This window comes from Rhinopithecus bieti, unplaced genomic scaffold, assembly GCF_001698545.2.
Source record: "Rhinopithecus bieti isolate Rb0 unplaced genomic scaffold, ASM169854v2 scaffold_2574, whole genome shotgun sequence".
Lineage (NCBI taxonomy): Eukaryota > Metazoa > Chordata > Mammalia > Primates > Cercopithecidae > Rhinopithecus > Rhinopithecus bieti.
The window spans coordinates 5,766,214-5,783,197 of NW_016804493.1; the positions used below are offsets into that span (position 1 = coordinate 5,766,214).

General features: G+C 52.7%; 1 non-coding gene across 1 annotated transcript; it reads right to left on the bottom strand.

Moving 5' to 3' along the window:
* Window positions 1-16,913: 16,913 nt before the first annotated feature.
* On the bottom strand, window positions 16,914-16,984 carry TRNAG-GCC (transfer RNA glycine (anticodon GCC)). The gene has a single exon. It is a non-coding gene; the product is annotated as a tRNA-Gly (tRNA).

Sequence of the window (16,984 nt, forward strand, 5' to 3'; positions counted from 1 at the left end):
CCCCCTTCTCCTTCTCCCCTGAGGTTCTCACTCTCACTCAGGCCGGAGTGCAGTGAAGTGACCTCAGCTCACTTCAGCCTCAACCGCTGGAGCTCAAGTGATTCTCCTGCTTCAGCCTCATGAGTAGCTGGGACTACAGAGGCACATCACCACACCCGGCTATTTTTTACATTTTTAGTAGAGATGGGATTTTGCCATATTGCTCAGGTTGTTCTCAAACTCCTGGGCTCAAGCAATCTGCCTGTCTCAGCCTCCCACTGTGCTGGGATTACAGACATGAGCCACTGTGCCCGGCCCTATACATCTTTGATGTAGGTGAAAAAAGTTCAGGAAATAAAAATTGCCTGGTAAGTGGGAACAGCCCAAGGCAGCCCCTGAAGCAGGCTGTTGTGGTCCTGGATGGGCCTCTCCACACACCATTCATCCTTTCTTCTTTTTTGAGACGGAGTCTCACTCTGTTTAGGCTGGAGTACAGTGGTGTGATCTTGGCTTGCTGCAACCTCTGCCTCCTGGGTTCAAGCGATTCTCCTGCCTCAGCCTCCCGACTATCTGGGATTACAGGCACGTGCCACCACACCTAGCTAATTTTTTTTACCTTAGTAGAGATGGGGTTTTACCACATTGGCCAGGCTGGTCTCGAACTCCTGACCTCAAATGATCCGCCCACTTCGGCCTCCCAAAGTGCTGGGATTACAGGTGTGAGCCACCATGCCTGGCTCACACACCATTGCTATATGCTTTGAACCTGAACACAGTGCCTGCTGTGTGACTTGTTTCCAGCACAGTTGCAGATGTTTGTTTCAGGCTCCACGAAGGTTTGGGTTTCGCTGCTGGCTAGACATTGACAGACTTAAAGAAACAGTGCTGGGGGAGAGTGTGGGTGAGCACTAGGGTATTGGAAAGATTCCATGCCTAGGAATCAAGCGTGGATTGATTACATCCCCACTTCTGGCCTTGTGCAAGGTAACTGTGTCTCCCTGGGCCTCTGTTTACTCATCTGAGAAATGGGGTGAAGATATTCGCTCTTAGGTCACAGGGTTCCTCTACAAAATGTGAAAGGACTTTGGAAAGTATCCTCCAGTGTGCAGATTTCTCCGAGAAGTGCTGCTGTTGTTTATCCTGAGACTGGAGAAGGGGGGAGATGTGACTTTCAGGGTGGGCCAGGTGTTGTAGGAGACGGAAAGGACAAGCTCGGGCCGGGTGCGGTGGCTCATGCCTGTAATCCCAGCACTTTGGGAGGCTGAGGTGGGTGGATCACTTGAGGTCAGGAGTTTGAGACCAACCTGGATAACATAGTTAAACTATGTTAAACCCCGTCTACTAAAAATACAAAAATTAGCCAGGTGTGGTGGTGGGTGCCTGTAGTCCCAGCTACTCAGGAGGCTGAGGCAGGAGAATCCTTGAACCCGGGAGGTGGAGGCTGCCGTGAGCCAAGATTGCGCCACTGCACCCTAGCCTCGGCAACAGAGTGAAACTCTGTCTCAAAAACACAGGCCGGGTGCAGTGGCTCATGCCTGTAATCCCAGCACTTTGGGAGGCTGAGGTGGGCGGATCACAAGGTCAGGAGATCGAGACCATCCTGGCTAACACGGTGAAACCCCGTCTCTACTAAAAAATAGAAAAAATTAGCTGGGCATGGTGGCAGGCGCCTGTAGTGCTGGGGTCGATGTCCCTGAGAAGCAGAGCAGCTGAGAGGTAGAGCTTCCTCCAGGAAGTACTCACTTGCTCCTTGTTAATTTCATGGGGTCCCAGGTTTCAGGAGGAAAGTAAAGATGAAAAGCCCTCATTCTGGCATCTTAGAGGACTTCTGGGTGAGAGCTAGGAGGGGGAGGGCATTTGGACTCATTGCCCTCCCAGTCCTGGAGTCCGATTTTCCTGTTCTATCTGGTTTTGAAGGTGCAGGCTGCCGAGCCGAAGCAGTGCTGCTCCTGCCAGCTCCTCCCTCGCCCTCTGCTTCCCTGGCCTTGCACAGGGACAGGGAGATCCGAAGAGCGGCTCTGTCCATTCCATCTCAGCCTGGGAGGGAAGACGGAGATGGCCTAGTGGCACAGATGGTTCCGTAAACAGTTCAGTACATGCCAAAGGAGGGCCTGGGAGGCCCCAGGTCAGGAGAGGGGGCCTGCCCTTCCGGTGAAGGCCGGGGCTGAGCTGCTTCCTGCCAGCGTCCAGTTTTGCTCAGAGCACCCAGAATGCCATCTTGGAGGAAGGGGGCAGGCGCTGCCGCAGAACCCTAGGGCTGTGTCTCCTGCCTCCAGGGCTGACCACAGCTGCAAAGACCAGGTGGCAGGAGGAGGACTCTGGAGGACTCTCTCCCTGTGTTGGCCCTGCAGCCCCATGTCCTCTTCTCTGCTTCTTGGGAGCAGGAGGCCTGCGTCCCCCCTGTCCTGAGCACCTCAGAAGGAAAAGCTATTCCAGGGATGATGAGAGGGAATCGGGTCCTGAGGCACTTGGAGGAACAGTTGCTGAGCTCCACATGCAACAGCCCGTTCCAGGGCCAATGTTGCAAAGGTGGCTTAGATGCCATCCCTAACTGGCCATCGAAGTTCCCAGTGTGGCAGGTAGGGCTCAAGTGCTGGGGCCACAGCAGAGACAAGGCCAAGCAGCCTGATTCTTGGGGGTGGAGGTCAATGAGCAGCGTTTGGACTTGGCTTTCTATAGGGTCAGGCTGCAGTGCAGCATCCTGAGGTGCGTGGCTGCCCACAGGCGGTCAGCCAGCCCAGTCCAGCCTCGGCCAAGGCAGACAGATCCTGGGCTGGGAAGCGGGAGAGCTCACTGCTTGGGGAGTCACCTTTTCCTCTGCACAGTGGGAACACCAGGAACAGTGGACAAGCTCAGCGAAGAGCTCTCCAGCCCGCCCCGAGGTTTCCTTCCTCCTGACTTTGTCACCTCACTGGGAGAATATACCCCTTGGTCTGAAACAAGCTTGCTGGAGGGGAGCCCAGCCCACCAGGTGGAAGGGAAAGACAGAGCCTGTAAGGTTCCTCTGGGCCTGTCCCCAGCCTCTTCCACCTGGCTGCCCTTTGTTCAGAGTGAAGACTGCAGTTCCCAAGACATAAGCACCGCAGGCTTCAGAGCCTGAAGGATCCTTCCAGGTCAGTCACTTTGGGCAACTGGTGAGCAAGGCGGTTGTGCAGGGCCAGCTACATCATTGCGGGGCCTGGTACAGAATGAAAATGTGAGAAAATGTGAGGCCCTTATTCAAATATTCAAAAGTTACTAAGAATTTTTTTTTTTTTTTTTTGAGGCGGAATCTCTTGTCACCCAGGCTGGAGTGCAGTGGCATGATCTCTGCTCACTGCAACCTCTGCCTCCCAGGTTCAAGTGATTCTCCTGCCTCAGCCTCCCAAGTAGCTGGGATTCCAGGTGCCTGCCACCACGTCTGGCTAATTTTTGTATTTTTAGTAGAGACAGGGTTTCTCCAGCAGGCTGATCTCGAACTCCTGACCTCAGGTGATCCACTTGCCTCGGCCTTCCAAAGTGGTAGGATTACAGGCATGTGCTTACAATTTCTTTTTTTTTTTGAGACGGAGTCTCGCTCTGTCGCCCGGGCTGGAGTGCAGTGGCCGGATCTCAGCTCACTGCAAGCTCCGCCTCCCGGGTTCACGCCATTCTCCTGCCTCAGCCTCCCCAGTAGCTGGGACCACAGGTGCCCGCCACCTCGCCCGGCTAATTTTTTGTATTTTAGTAGAGACGGGGTTTCACCATGTTAGCCAGGATGGTCTCGATCTCCTTACCTCGTGATCCGCCCGTCTCGGCCTCCCAAAGTGCTGGGATTACAGGCTTGAGCCACTGCGCCCGGCCCATGCTTACAATTTCAAGATGAGGACAGCAGAGCGTAAATGAAGTGCAGGGTCCTTCCAAGTGGGCCCGTCTGGGTGTGACTGCATGTGGGAATAAGGGGATGGAGTCCTGCCTGTTCCCGCAGTCACAGCATACCTCGGGTCCTGGGGCAGAGGAGCCTGGATTCGGCCCTTGGTGCCCAGCGGTCCTGGCTCACGGACACCCCTGGTTCAGCAGCCAGGGGGTTCCTCACTCTGCCGCAGATGTGATTCTAAACATTGCTGCAGAGACTCCTTCCCCAAATCGTTCGAGGGACTCTGCCAGCTCCAATGGCCAGCCAACTGCCTTCAGGTCACAAAAGAATCCGGGGCTGGTCTGAGACCAGGTGTACCCCCAGACTCCATCTCTGTCTAGATCATGAGAGGGAGTCCAGGGTCCGTCCCCTGCCTCCCCCAGTTTGGCTTCACTGCACAGCTGGAACTCAGCCAGGCCTGTTCCAGGAAGCAGGGCTGTGAGTGTGAGCTGTCCAGGTCCTTGGCATTTTGAACAAAGAATTGAGCAAAACCCACAAAGTAACATAGGAAAGAAACACGGGAAGGAGGCAGTGAAAGCAGAAATTTATGAAACACATAAAGCACTCTGCAGGGTGGGAGTAGGCCTGAGCAAGCGGCTCCAGAGCCTGGTTACAAAGTTTCCTGAGTTTTATTTTGATTCTTATTTATTTTATTGTTATATTTTTATTTATTTTGTTTATTTATTTATTTTTGTTCGCCAGACGAGTCTTCACTCTGTTGCCCAGCTGGAGTGCAGTGGCCAGATCTCTGCTTACTGCAAAGCTCCGCCTTCCCTGGTTTTCGCCATTCTCCTGCCTCCAGCCTCCGAGTAGCTGGGACTACAGGCTGCCCGCCACTCGCCCAGCTAGGTTGTTTTGTATTTTTCAGTAGAGCTGGGATTTCACCGTGTTACCAGGATTTGGTCTCGATCTCTCTTGACCTCATGATCGCCCGTCTTCGCCCTCCCCAAAGTGCTGGGATTACAGGCTTGAGCCATCGTGCCCAGCCTTTGTTTTAGTTTTATTTTTTTATTTATGTATTTTTATTATTTTATGTATTTATTTTATTTTTTATTTTATTTTTTTTAATTTTATTTATTTTATTTTATTTTATTTTATTTTTTTGAGAAGTCTCTCTGTCACCCAGGCTGGAGGGCAGTGGCATGATCTTGGCTCACTGCAACCTCCTCCTCTTGAGTTCAAGTGATTCTCCTGCCTCAGCCTCCCAAGTAGCTGGGATTACAGACAAACACCACCACGCCCAGCTAATTTTTGTATTTTTTGTAGAGATGTGGTTTCACCATGTTGGACAGGCTGGTCTTGAACTCCTGACCTTGTTATCAGCCCACCTCAGCCTCCCAAAGTGCTGGGATTACAGGTGCGAGCCATGGCACCCGGCCACCTGGGTTTGAAGTACTCCTTTTGAGGTTCTATTGGCTACCCCTTATCTGGATGAAGGATTTGGTCTGGGGCTCACAGAAAGGTCATGTGAACTGGCGCCCTATGCATATGAAGGGATAGCCCATGCTTGGCCTGCAGCTAATCCAGGACACTCTCCCTTCCCATCTGAGATGCAGTGGAGGTAGGAGGGTGATAGGCAGGGAAGCCTTTGATTCTTTGCTACTTGGGCATGCGGAGATGGGGTTTTCCCTTTTGATTTAGCTTTTGGAAGTTGGTGTTAATTGGCCTCAGGTTCCCTGCCCCCAGGCCCAGGAGTTTTCCTTTTGATTGAACTTCAGGAAATGGATTGGACTTAAATTCCCTGCCCCCAGACCTTGCTGTTTTCCCTTGATTCAGCTTTAGGAAGTCAGCATGGATTGGCCTTAAATTCCCTGCCTCCAGACCCTATTCTCCTGCCTCGGCCCCGCACATGTGACTGGAAGCCTCCATCTGCCCTTCTAGATGCAGATGGGGCCTTTCAGGCAGTGACGTAGGATTTTTTTTTTTGGTCACTTGTCAGCCGGAGACCTCCGACCCGTGACGCCCTTGCCCCAGGCCTTGTGTGGGCCTGGGGATGTTGTAGGAGATACGCTGTCCATTTGGCCCACTGGGCCATGCCTGGTCTGCTGTCTGGAGAGGATCTCCTGGCCACCGTAACTGTCCAGTCCCTGGTGGGAGGGGGTGTGAGTGAGCGAGTGCGGGATCCAGTTGGCCATTCCAAGTGCTGGCACAGAAGTGGGCTTTGTGTGGTGCTTGTGGCTGGAGCCACAGCAGTGTCACAAGCCACTTCCACAGTGGACTCTGGCATCCAGACGAGGGGAACGTGATGGTGTCCAGGCAGGGGTGTCCATGACCCCACAGCCCCAGAGGGTGTTACAACTAATTAGCTTTTTTTTTTTTTTTGAGAGTTTCACTCTTGTTGGCCAGGCTGGGGTGCAATGGCATGCGATCTTGGCTCACTGTAGCCTCTGCCTCCCAGGTTTAAGTGATTCTTGTGCCTCAGCCTCCCAAGTAGCTGGGATTACAGGTGCCTGCTACTATGCCCAGCTAATTTTTGTATTTTTAGTAGAGACGGGGTTTCACCACATTGGCCAGGCTGATCTCAAACTCCTGACCTCAGGTGATCTGCCCTCCTCGGCCTCCCAAAGTGCTGGGATTACAGGCATGAGCCACTGGGGCTGGCCAGCTAATTAGCTCTTTTAGTCCCACTGTCCACAGCCTGACGGACAGCAGCATGTTAACAGCTCTGCCAGCCCCTTGTCCTGCTCTGGCCCATGACTCTGGAGCTGGTTCTGCCCTGCTGCTGCTTCTGTCATGTGGGTGGCTGCCCTCAGCTGGTGGAGGACAGGGCCATGATGTTACAGCCTTCCCTCTACCCACATTTGGTGGGTGCTGATTTCTTGTGCCATGTCCAAGAAGAACGAGGTCACACTGACAAAGAGTGAGGAAGGCAGAGAAGAATATTACTGAGCAACAAAACAGCTCTCAGCAGAGAGGTGATGCGAGGGTGGTCAACCCCCTGAAGTCTGGTGGTTACTATCATTGTGGCTAGGTCTGGAGTTTTTATGGGCACAGAATGGGGAGGGGCAGGCCATAGGTAGCATTGGAAAAGGTAACCTTTGATTGGTTAAAAAGCATTATTCAGAAAGAACCAATCAGGAAAGAGTGGACAAACAGGAACAGAAGTTCTCACTCTGGATGCTGGGTTTTAGGCTTTTTTTGGCTTCATGGTGAGGTTTCATGGGGGACTCACCCCTATCTGCCTCAGATCTGTCTGTCTCCTGTCACTATCAGCAGCAGCACATAGAGCCAGTGTCATCAAAACAGCAACTGTGGGACGATGGCCCTTGAGCCCTGCTTTGTGCTTCCTGTGGCCCAACGCCACAGGATGGATGCAGGGTGTAGGACTCCTTTGTTTTTATTATTTATTTTTTTTATTTTTTTTATTTTTTTGAGACGGAGTCTCAGTCTGTCGCCCAGGCTGGGGTACAGTGGCCAGATCTCAGCTCACTGCAAGCTCCGCCTCCTGGGTTCACACCATTCTCCTGCCTCAGCCTCCTGAGTAGCTGGGACTACAGACGCCCACCACCTCGCCTGGCTAGTTTTTTTGTATTTTTTAGTAGAGACGGGGGTTTCACCATGTTAGCCAGGATGGTCTCGATCTCCTGACCTCGTGATCCACCTGTCTCGGCCTCCCAAAGTGCTGGGATTACAGGCTTGAGCCACAGCACCCGGCCTAGTTTTTATTTTTATTTTATCTACCCATGTACACACTGATAGGACTCCTTTGTATTCTTTAAAATGCCTCCTGGCCAGACGCGGTGGTTCATGCCTGTAATCCAAGCACTTTGGGAGGTCGAGGCGGGCAGATCACAAGGTCAGGAGATTGAGACCATCCTGGCTAACACGGTGAAACCCCATCTCTACTAAAAATGCAGAAAATTAGCTGGGCGTGGTGGCGGGCACCTGTAGTCCCAGCTACTTGGGAGGCTGAGGCAGGAGAATGGCATGAACTCGGGAGCCGGAGCTTGCAGTGAGCCAAGATCGCGCCACTGCACTCCAGCCTGGGCAACAGAGCTAGACTGCATCTCAAAAAAATAAAATAAAATAAAATGCCTCCTGCTGGCCAGGCGCGGTGGCTCACGCCTGTAATCCCAGCACTTTGGGAGGCCGAGGCAGGCGGATCACGAGGTCAGGAGATCGAGACTACCCTGGTTAACACGGTGAAACCCCGTCTGTACTAAAAAATACAAAAAATGAGCTGGGTGTGGTGGCGGGTGCCTTTAGTCCCAGATACTCGGGAGGCTGAGGCAGGAGAATGGCGTAAACCCGGGAAGCAGAGCTTGCAGTGAGCCGAGATTATGCCACTGTACTCCAGCCTGGGCAACACAGCAAGACTCCGTCTCAAAAAGAAAAAAAAAAGCCTCCTGCTGACACTTAGCTGGCATGTTTTGTTGGCAACTATAATATTCCACCATAATTTTTTTTTTTTTTAAAGATGGAATTTTGATCTTGTTTGCCCAGGCTAGAGTGCAATGGTGCAATCTTGGTTTGGTGCAGCCTCCGCCTCCCAGGTTCAAGTGGTTCTCCTGCCCCAGCCTCCCGAGCAGCTGGGATTACATGCCCAGCTAATTTTGTATTTTTAGTAGAGACAGGATTTCTCCATGTTAGGCTGGTCTCAAACTCCCGACCTCAAATGACCCACCTGCCTCGGCATCCCAAAGTGCTGGGATTACAGATGTAAGCCACCACGCCTGGCCCATATACCACGATAAATTTTTAAAGTGAATCTGGGTGTGCTGCCTAATGCCTATAATACCAGCACTTTGAGAAGCCGAGGCAGGAAGACTGCTTGAGGCCAGGAGTTCAAGACTAGTCTGGACAATATAGTGAGATCCCATCTCTACAGAACAAAAAATAGCTGGGCATGATGGTGCACGCTTGTAGTCCCAATTACAGGTGTGAAGCAGAGGCTGATGTTAGAGAATTGTTTGAGCCTGGAAGGTCAAGGTTGCAAGAAGCCATGATTGTGCCACTGCCCTCCAGCCTTGGTAACAGAGGGAGATTCTATCTTCAAAAAAAAAAAAAAAAGTGGGTGAGTTTTTTTTTTTTTCTTTGAGACAGAATAGAGTGCGGACTACTAGACTAGAGTGCAGTGGCATGATCTCAGCTCATTGGAATTTCTGCCTCTTGGGTTCAAGCAATTCTCCTGCCTCAGCCACCCAAGTAACTGGGACTACAGGCACACATCATTGTGCCTGGCTAATTTTTGTGTTTTTGTAGAGACAGGGTTTCAGCATGTTGGCCAGCCTGGTCTCAAGCTCCTGACCTCAAGTGATTCACCTGCCTTGGGTTCCCAAAGTGCTGGGCTTACAGGTGGGAGCCACCGCGCCTGGCCGCGGGGTCATTTAATTTGTATTTCAAACCTGCCAAATTTACTTTAATAGGATTTCATAGCCAGGCGTGGTGGCTCAAACCTGTAATCCCAGCACTTTGGGAGGCCGAGACGGGCGGAACCCAAGGTCAGGAGATCGAGACCATCCTGGCTAACACGATGAAACCCCGTCTCTACTAAAAAATACAAAAAACTAGCCGGGCGAGGTGGCAGCGCCTGTGGCCCCAGCTACTCGGGAGGCTGAGGCAGGAGAATGGCGTAAACCCGGGAGGCAGAGCTTGCAGTGAGCTGAGATCCGGCCACTGCACTCCAGCCTGGGCGGCAGAGCGAGACTCCGTCTCAAAAAAAAAAAAAAAAAAAAGGATTTCATAAAGCATTACTGACCTTTTTTTCAGCTGGGGTCTCACTCTGTTGCACAGACTGGAGTGCGGTGGTACAATTGCTGCTCATTGCAGCCTTGAGCTCCTGGGCTCATGTGGTCCTCCCACACCAGCCTCTCAGATACCTACATGCATGATACCTACCACGCCTGGCTAATTTTTGTTTTTTTTTTTTTTTTTTTTTTTTTTTTTTTAAATTAGTTTTTGTTTTTTTTTTCCATCTGATGATTGCCCAGACTTGTCTTGAAACTTCTGGGCTTAAGTGACCTCACTGCTTTCGGCCTCAAAAGTGGGGGGGGCTGGGATTCGGCATGAGGCACCATGACGTGGCCTTCACGGCTCCCCGAACCTGCCAACAATCGGGGCGCTCTGCAGGGCATTTTTCATACTGAGTTGACAGTCCAGAAGGAATCGCCCAGTTGTCGAGCTGCCGCTCTTGTTCGGTGGGACCTTGACTTTCTGGTGATGTTCTTGTTGACTCAACGGTAAATATCTGGGTCTTGGGTCCTGGGAGAGAGTTACTGTCTGAGGGCAATAATTTTGACTGAACTTTAACTTCCTTGGTTAAAAAATTTTAATGGGTGGCACCAGTGCGCTCATGTTGTAATCCAGCAATTTTGAGAGGGCTAGGCAGCGTGGAGTTCACTGACGGTCCAGGATTTGAGCCCAAACCAATGGCCAACACGGTGAACTCAGTCTCACCTACGAAATAGCAGAAAATTCCGCCAGGAGATGGTGGTCGGCGCACACTACTAGTAACTATGGGAGGCTGAGGCAGGAGAATCACTTGAACCTTAGGAGGTGAGAGGGGTTTGCGTGAGGCCGAGATCAGGCCCCATTGCGCTCCAGCCCTCGAGACAAGAGTGAACACTGCCGCCATCCTCGGCGGACGGAAAAAAAAAAAAACTTTATATATATTTTTTTTTTTTTTTTTTTTTTTTTTTTTTTTTTTGAGACAGCTCTGCGCGTCTGTCGCTCCCAGGGCTGGAGTGGCAGTGGCCGCGATTTCAGGCTCCACTGCAAGTCCGCCTTTCGGTTCACGCGATTTCTCCCTGCCTCACTCCTGAGTAGCACTGGGAGCTAGCAGGTGCCGCGCCACCACACTGCTAATTTTTGTGATTTTTAGTAGAGACGCTGGGGTTTCCGTGGTCTCGATCTCCCTGACCATTGTGATCCGCACCGCTCGGCTCCAAAGTGCTGAGAACGAGCCACCGCACCCGGCAATTTTCTTTTGTACAGAGATGGGGATCTCACTGTGTTGGCCAGGTTGGTCTTGAACTCCTGGCCTCAAGCAATCCTCTCACCTTGGCCTCCCAAAGTGCTGGGATTACAGGCATGACCCACTGCACCCAGCTTAACATTCAACTATTTTGTGAAAAGTAGGCTGAGCGCAGTGGCTCATGCCTGTATTCCCAGTACTTTGTGAGACTGAAGCAGAAGGACCACTTGAGGCCAGGAATGCTAGACTAGCTTTGGCAATATAATGAGACCTCCATCTCTATTTAAATAATATAAAAAACAAAAATGAAGGAGTGCTGCTTTGCTTCTTCCTTGGAGCCTCGCTGGCCACGGTGGCAGTAGCCAGAGCCGGAGCTTAGCTTGGGCAGGTGTGGGACGGGGGCTGGCAGCGGGCTAGCAGTGGGCGGGCTGCAGGGCAGCGGCTTTCTGCCCTGGGCGGGCAGCAGAGGACATTTGAGAATTAGCCCGGACGAGGGCTGGGTATCTCCTCAGAGGACCCGAGGATCCCAGGCTTCCCCCTCCTGCTTTTGGACGGTAGCGCCCTAAATTCCAGGGCCTGGGTGTGGGGTTGATCAGACAGTTGGTTCAGGTCTGAAGGAAACAGTAGGGCAACCTTCCCTATCCTTGGGGTGGTTTTGTGTTGAAGCCATTTGTCTCTTTGTCTTGGGGAACCTCTAGGATGACCCCTAAGGTCTGACCCCAGCTCTGGGTGGGGGGCCTGGGGCTGTGAGAGGCCAGGCTGCCTGTGGCCCTTGTGGGGAGGTGGCAGGGGGCGCATGCTTTGCTGCTTTGGAGGGAAGACCCAGGCAGAAGCAAGAGGGGAGCCCTGTGTGCTTTTGTAGCCCAGTCCCCCTGCACCCCGACCCCCGTGCCCCTTCCCTTGCCTCTCACACCTGCCCCGCTCTCTTGCTGCCAGATCTAGACATGGCTCAAGATCCCAAGGCCGGCCCTGCCCAGCCAGGCCAGAAGATGCAGCAGGGCACAGGCGTTTTCTGGTGAGTCTGTCAGGATGGGCTGCTGGGGAGCGGGCTGGTGGCTGCTGAGGAGTGGGCTGATGGCTGTCAAGCTTGTATGGGGCTCTGGGTTCCCCTGGGACAGAACAAGGACCCCAGAAGCCCCCCAAGTGTGCTACACACCCAGCGGCTCAGGGTGCTCAGGGCTTCCTCCCTGGGCCTTAGGTTTTCTCTGTCAACTGAGGAAGTTGACCCAGTGCATTGCAAAGCCCCTTCTAGCTGGTGCCACCAACTCCCCCATCCTGACCGAGGCAGGGCCCCTCCTTCTGCCTGGAGGAGCCTGGATCCCCCCAGGTGAGGGTCCCTAGGGGGTAGTGTCTGGGGCGATTTCTGTGTCTAGACCTTCGGGAAGTAGCAAATGGGAACCTTTCTGGTTGATATTGTTCCCCTAACTTGGGAAACTTAAAGCAATTTTAAGGAAATCTTTTTTTTTTTTTTTTTTTTTTTTTTGAGACAGGGTCTCGCTCTGTCACCCAGGCTGGGGTACGGTGGTGCAATCTCAGCTCACTGCAACCTCCTGCTGGGCTCAAGCAATCTTCCCACCTTAGCCTCCCAAGTAACTGGGATCACAGGCGCGTGCCACCATGCCCGGCTAATTTTTGTTTTGTTTTGAGATGGAGTCTTGCTCCATTGCCACTCAGCTCCAGGTGCACTCTCGGCTCATTGCAACCTCCGCCTCCCCGGTTCAAGTGATTCTCCTGTCTCAGCCTCCCGAGAAGCTGGGATTACAGAGGCACACCACCACAACCGGCGAATTTTTGTATTTTAGTAGAGACGGGGTTTCACCATGTTGGCCGGGCTGGTCTCAAACTCTTGGCCTCAAGGGAGCCTCTCACCTTGGCCCCCCCAAAGTGCTGAGATTAGGCTGGGTGTGGTGGCTCACACCTGTAATCCTAGCACTTCGGGAGGCCCAGGTGGGCGGATCTCTTGAGGTCAGGAGTTTGAGACCAGCCTGGTCAACATGGTAAAACCCTATCTCTACTAAAAATACAAAAATTAGCCGGGCGTGGTGGTGGGTGCCTATGATCCAGCTACTTAGGAGGCTGAGACAGGAGAATCGCTTGAACCCAGAGGCAGAGGTTGCAGTGAACCTTAATTGTGCCACTGCACTCCAGCCTTGGCAACAGAGTGAGACTCCATCTTAATAATAATAATAATAATAATAATAATAATAATAAAGTGTTGGGAATTAGAAGTGTGAGCCACCACATTCAGCCAGATAATGTGTGAACATGTTTGGAAAGGAGCTCACTAACTTTTGTGAGCAAACAAGTCCTCTTCAGAGGCGTGGGTGTGGGCCGTGTTGGCCTGTGTCCGCTCAGTTGGGCGTGTGTAATGGCCGCATTAGCTGATGTGTAACGGCTCGTGTGCATCCAGGTGGTGGCGGGGAGGGGCTGCTGTTAGGGGCAATGCTGGTGTCAATGCCCTGGCACCCACAGCTCCAGTTCCTTTTGGTTTTCCCCTCATCTCCTCTCCCCGGAAGTGGGATGGCAGAGCTTGGGTGTGGGCTGCTCCGAGATGTCTCTGTTCCTCCACACTGACCTCCGGAGAGATTAAGCCAAGCTGCTCCCTGCCAGCAGCAGCTGAGGTCGGTGCCACCCCGCAGTGTGCCAGTGTGGGCGGCTTCTGCCCCGCTTTGGTTTTGGACTGTTGAGCAGATGTGTGCTCATGGGTAACGTGTCATGTTGTTTGTTTGATTTTAGAGACAGGACCTCAGTGTCACCCAGGCTGGAGTGCAGTGGTGCCATCATCGCTCACTGCAGCCCTGAACTCCTGGGCTCAAGTGACCCTCTGACCTCAGCCTCCCAGGTAACTGGGACTACAGGCACATGCCACCATGCCTGGCTATTTTTTTTTTTTTTTAAAGAGATTGGGGAGAGGGGGTCTCACTGTGTTGCCCAGGCTGGTCTCGAACTCCTGGGCTCAAGTGATCCTCTTGCCTTGGCCTCCCAAAGGGCTGGAAGCCACTTCACCCAACCCACATGCTTTTTTTTAACGTGGCTGTTTTTGAGGCTGTTCAATCCTTCATTGGATTTCATATTTTCCATCCACCTCCTTACCCAGCAGGCTTGGATCCAGTCATCCAGCCCCCGCTGGGGAGCTCAGGGGAGGGTTGATGTAGGGCGACCCAGAGGCAATGTGAAGTGATGCCGCCTGCCCCACAGGGACTGAGAGAACATTCAGAGGGGCCTGGCATTGGAGACCTGGGGCAGAGTTGGGCATAGATGGCCTCCTTGAGGCCCTGACTGTCCCTAGGAGGCTCCAGAGAGGAGGGCCAAATGTTTCCCCAGCAGTGCAGGCAGCAGTGGGTAGGGGGCTGTGGTGGTGGCTCTTGCTCCCTTGGGATGGTCCCCAGAGGAGGAACCACTCAGGGCTGGGGCCGTGGTCGGCAGTGAGCTGCTGAATGATCTCTCCCTGAGGGCTGCTCAAGTCCACCCATGTGATTTGGATCTCAAAATGGAATGTGTGGCCCACCGAGGTGGCTCATGACTGTTGTCCCAGCACTCCGGGAGGCTGAGGCGGTGGATCGCTTGAGCCCAGGGTTTAAGGAAATCCTGGGCAAGATAGTGACACTGCCATCTCTACAAGACATAAAATAAAAATTTGCCAGGCGCGGTGGCTCACGCCTGTAATCCCAGCACTTTGAGGCCTGAGGCGGGTGGATCATCTGAGGTTAGGAGTTCAAGACCAGCATGGCCAACATGGTGAAACCCCCATCTCTACTAAAAATACAAAAATTAGCCGGGTGTGGTGGCAGGTGCCTGTAATTCCAGCTGAGGGAGGCTGAGGCATAATAATCGGTTGAACCCGGGAGGCAGAGGTTGCAGTGAGCCGAGATTGTGCCACTGTACTCCAGCCTGGGCGACAGAGCAAGACTCTCTGAAGAGAAAGAAAAGAAAAAGCAAAAGAAAACATGAGCTGGGTGTGGTGACGCATGCCTGTAGTCCCAGCTACTCAAGAGGCCGACGTGGGAGGATCACTTAAATCCAGGTCAAGGTTGCAGTGAGCCAAGATCGTGCCACTGCCTGGGTGACAGAGCGAGACTCTGACACACACACACACACAAGGAATTTGGCAACATGGAGGGGAAGGCATAGTGGAAGGACTGCCCACCCAGGTCCCCGCCTCTTGCCTCACAGTCAAGCCCTGAGGACACCTGAAGAGGTGGCTTGGCTTCTGCGCACAGAGCCATTCCGAAGGTGTGTTTAGTTTGTTGCTGTGGGAATTTTCCAGATTGCAGGCTGTAGCCATTACAGGGAGCAGTTGCAGCCACTGCCCTGGTGCAACCAGGCCCTTCCCCTTGGGGAGAGAAGCGCAAGGCTGCCCACCCACCTGGACACAGGCCCTGGCCTCAGTACTGGCAAAGGCAGGCCAGGGCAAGGGAGGCCCCGTGAGGAAGGACCCCCTACCTGCAACAGGTGGCTGCAGATGGGCAGGTACCCAAACGCAGTCTCTCCCTGTTTATCTCAGCTTGGGCGGCAGTCAGCAGAATCCCCTTCCAGTGCATGGTTCATCTCTGGCTACTCACAAAAATACACTTAGGCTGGGCACAGTGGTGCACGCCTGTAATCCCAGCACTTTGGGAGGCTGAGGCTTGGAGGATCATGTGAGCCCAGGTTTGAGACCAGCCTGGATAAGATAGAGACCCTGTCTCTACAAAAAATAATTAGCTAGGCACTAATTATTTTATTTTTGGCCTGTGGTCCCAGCTACTTGGGAGGCTGAGGCAGGAGGATCTCTTGAGCCTTGAGAGGTCGAGGCTGCGGTGAGGTAGGATCATACCACAATACTCCAGCCTGGGCAACAGTGCAAGATCCTGCCTTATATTTTTTTGAGACAGAGTATCACTCTTGTTGCCCAGGCTGGAGTGCAGTGACATGATCTCTGCTCACTGTAACTTCCACCTCCCAGGTTCAAGTGTTTCTCCTGCTTCAGCCTCCTGAGTAGCTGGGATTACGAGCATCCGCCACCACGCCCGGCTAATTTTTTGCATTTTTAGTAGAGATAGGGTTTCACCATTTTGGCCAGGCTGGTCCCGAACTCCTGACCTCAGGTGATTCACCCTCCTTGGCCTCCCAAAGTGCTGGAGTACAGATGTGAGCCACGGCACCCGGCCAAGATCCTTTTTTTTTTTTTTTAAAAAAAGAGTCTCACTCTGTTGCCCAGGGGTTGGAATGTAATGGCATGATCTTGGCTCACTGCAGCCTCCACCTCCTAGGTTCAGGCAATTCTCCTGCCTCAGCCTCCCAAGTAGCTGGGATTATAGGCGTGTGCCACTATACTTGGCTAATTTTTGTATTTTTAGTAGAGACAGGGTTTCATCATGTTGGTCAGGCTGGTCTCAAACTCCTGACCTCAGGTGATCCACCCGCCTAGGCCTCCCAAAGTGCTGGGATTACAGGCGTGAGCCACCGTGCCCAGCAATCCTGTCATATTTTATTTATTTTTTATTTTTTGTATTTTTGAGACGGAGTTTTGCTCTTGTTGCCCAGGGTGGAATACAGTTGCCCGATCTCAGCCCACTGCAACCTCAGCCTTTTGGTTTTAAGAGATTCTCCTGCCTCAGCCTCCCAAGTAGGTGGGATAACAAGCGCCCGCCACCACGCCTGGCTAATTTTTGTATTTTCAGTAGAGACAGGGTTTCACCATGTTGGCCAGGCTGGTCTCAAACTCCTGACATCGTGATCCGCCCACCTAAGCCTTCCAAAGTGTTGGTATTACAGGCGAGAGCCACCGCACCTGGTCCCGAGATCCTCCGAGATCCTGTCTTTAAAAAGCAACAACAGGCTGGGCGGCGGTGCTCACGCCTGTAATGAGCCAGCACCTTTGGGAGGCCAAGGTGGGGAGATCAGCGAGGTCAGGAGATCGAGACCATCCTGGCTAACACGGTGAAACCCCGTCTCTACTAAAAAAAATACAAAAAAAAAAAAACTAGCCGGACGAGGTGGCGGCCGCCTCTAGTCCCAGCTACTCGGGAGGCTGAGGCAGGAGAATGGCGTGAACCTGGGAGGCAGAGTTTGCAGTGAGCTGAGATCCGGCCACTGCATTCCAGCCTGGGTGACAGAGCGAGACTCCGTCTCAAAAAAAAAAAAAAAAAAAAAAAAAGTTCCCCATGCGTTGACCGGGAATCGAACCCGGGCCTCCCGCGTGGCAGGCGAGAATTCTACCACTGAACCACCAATGC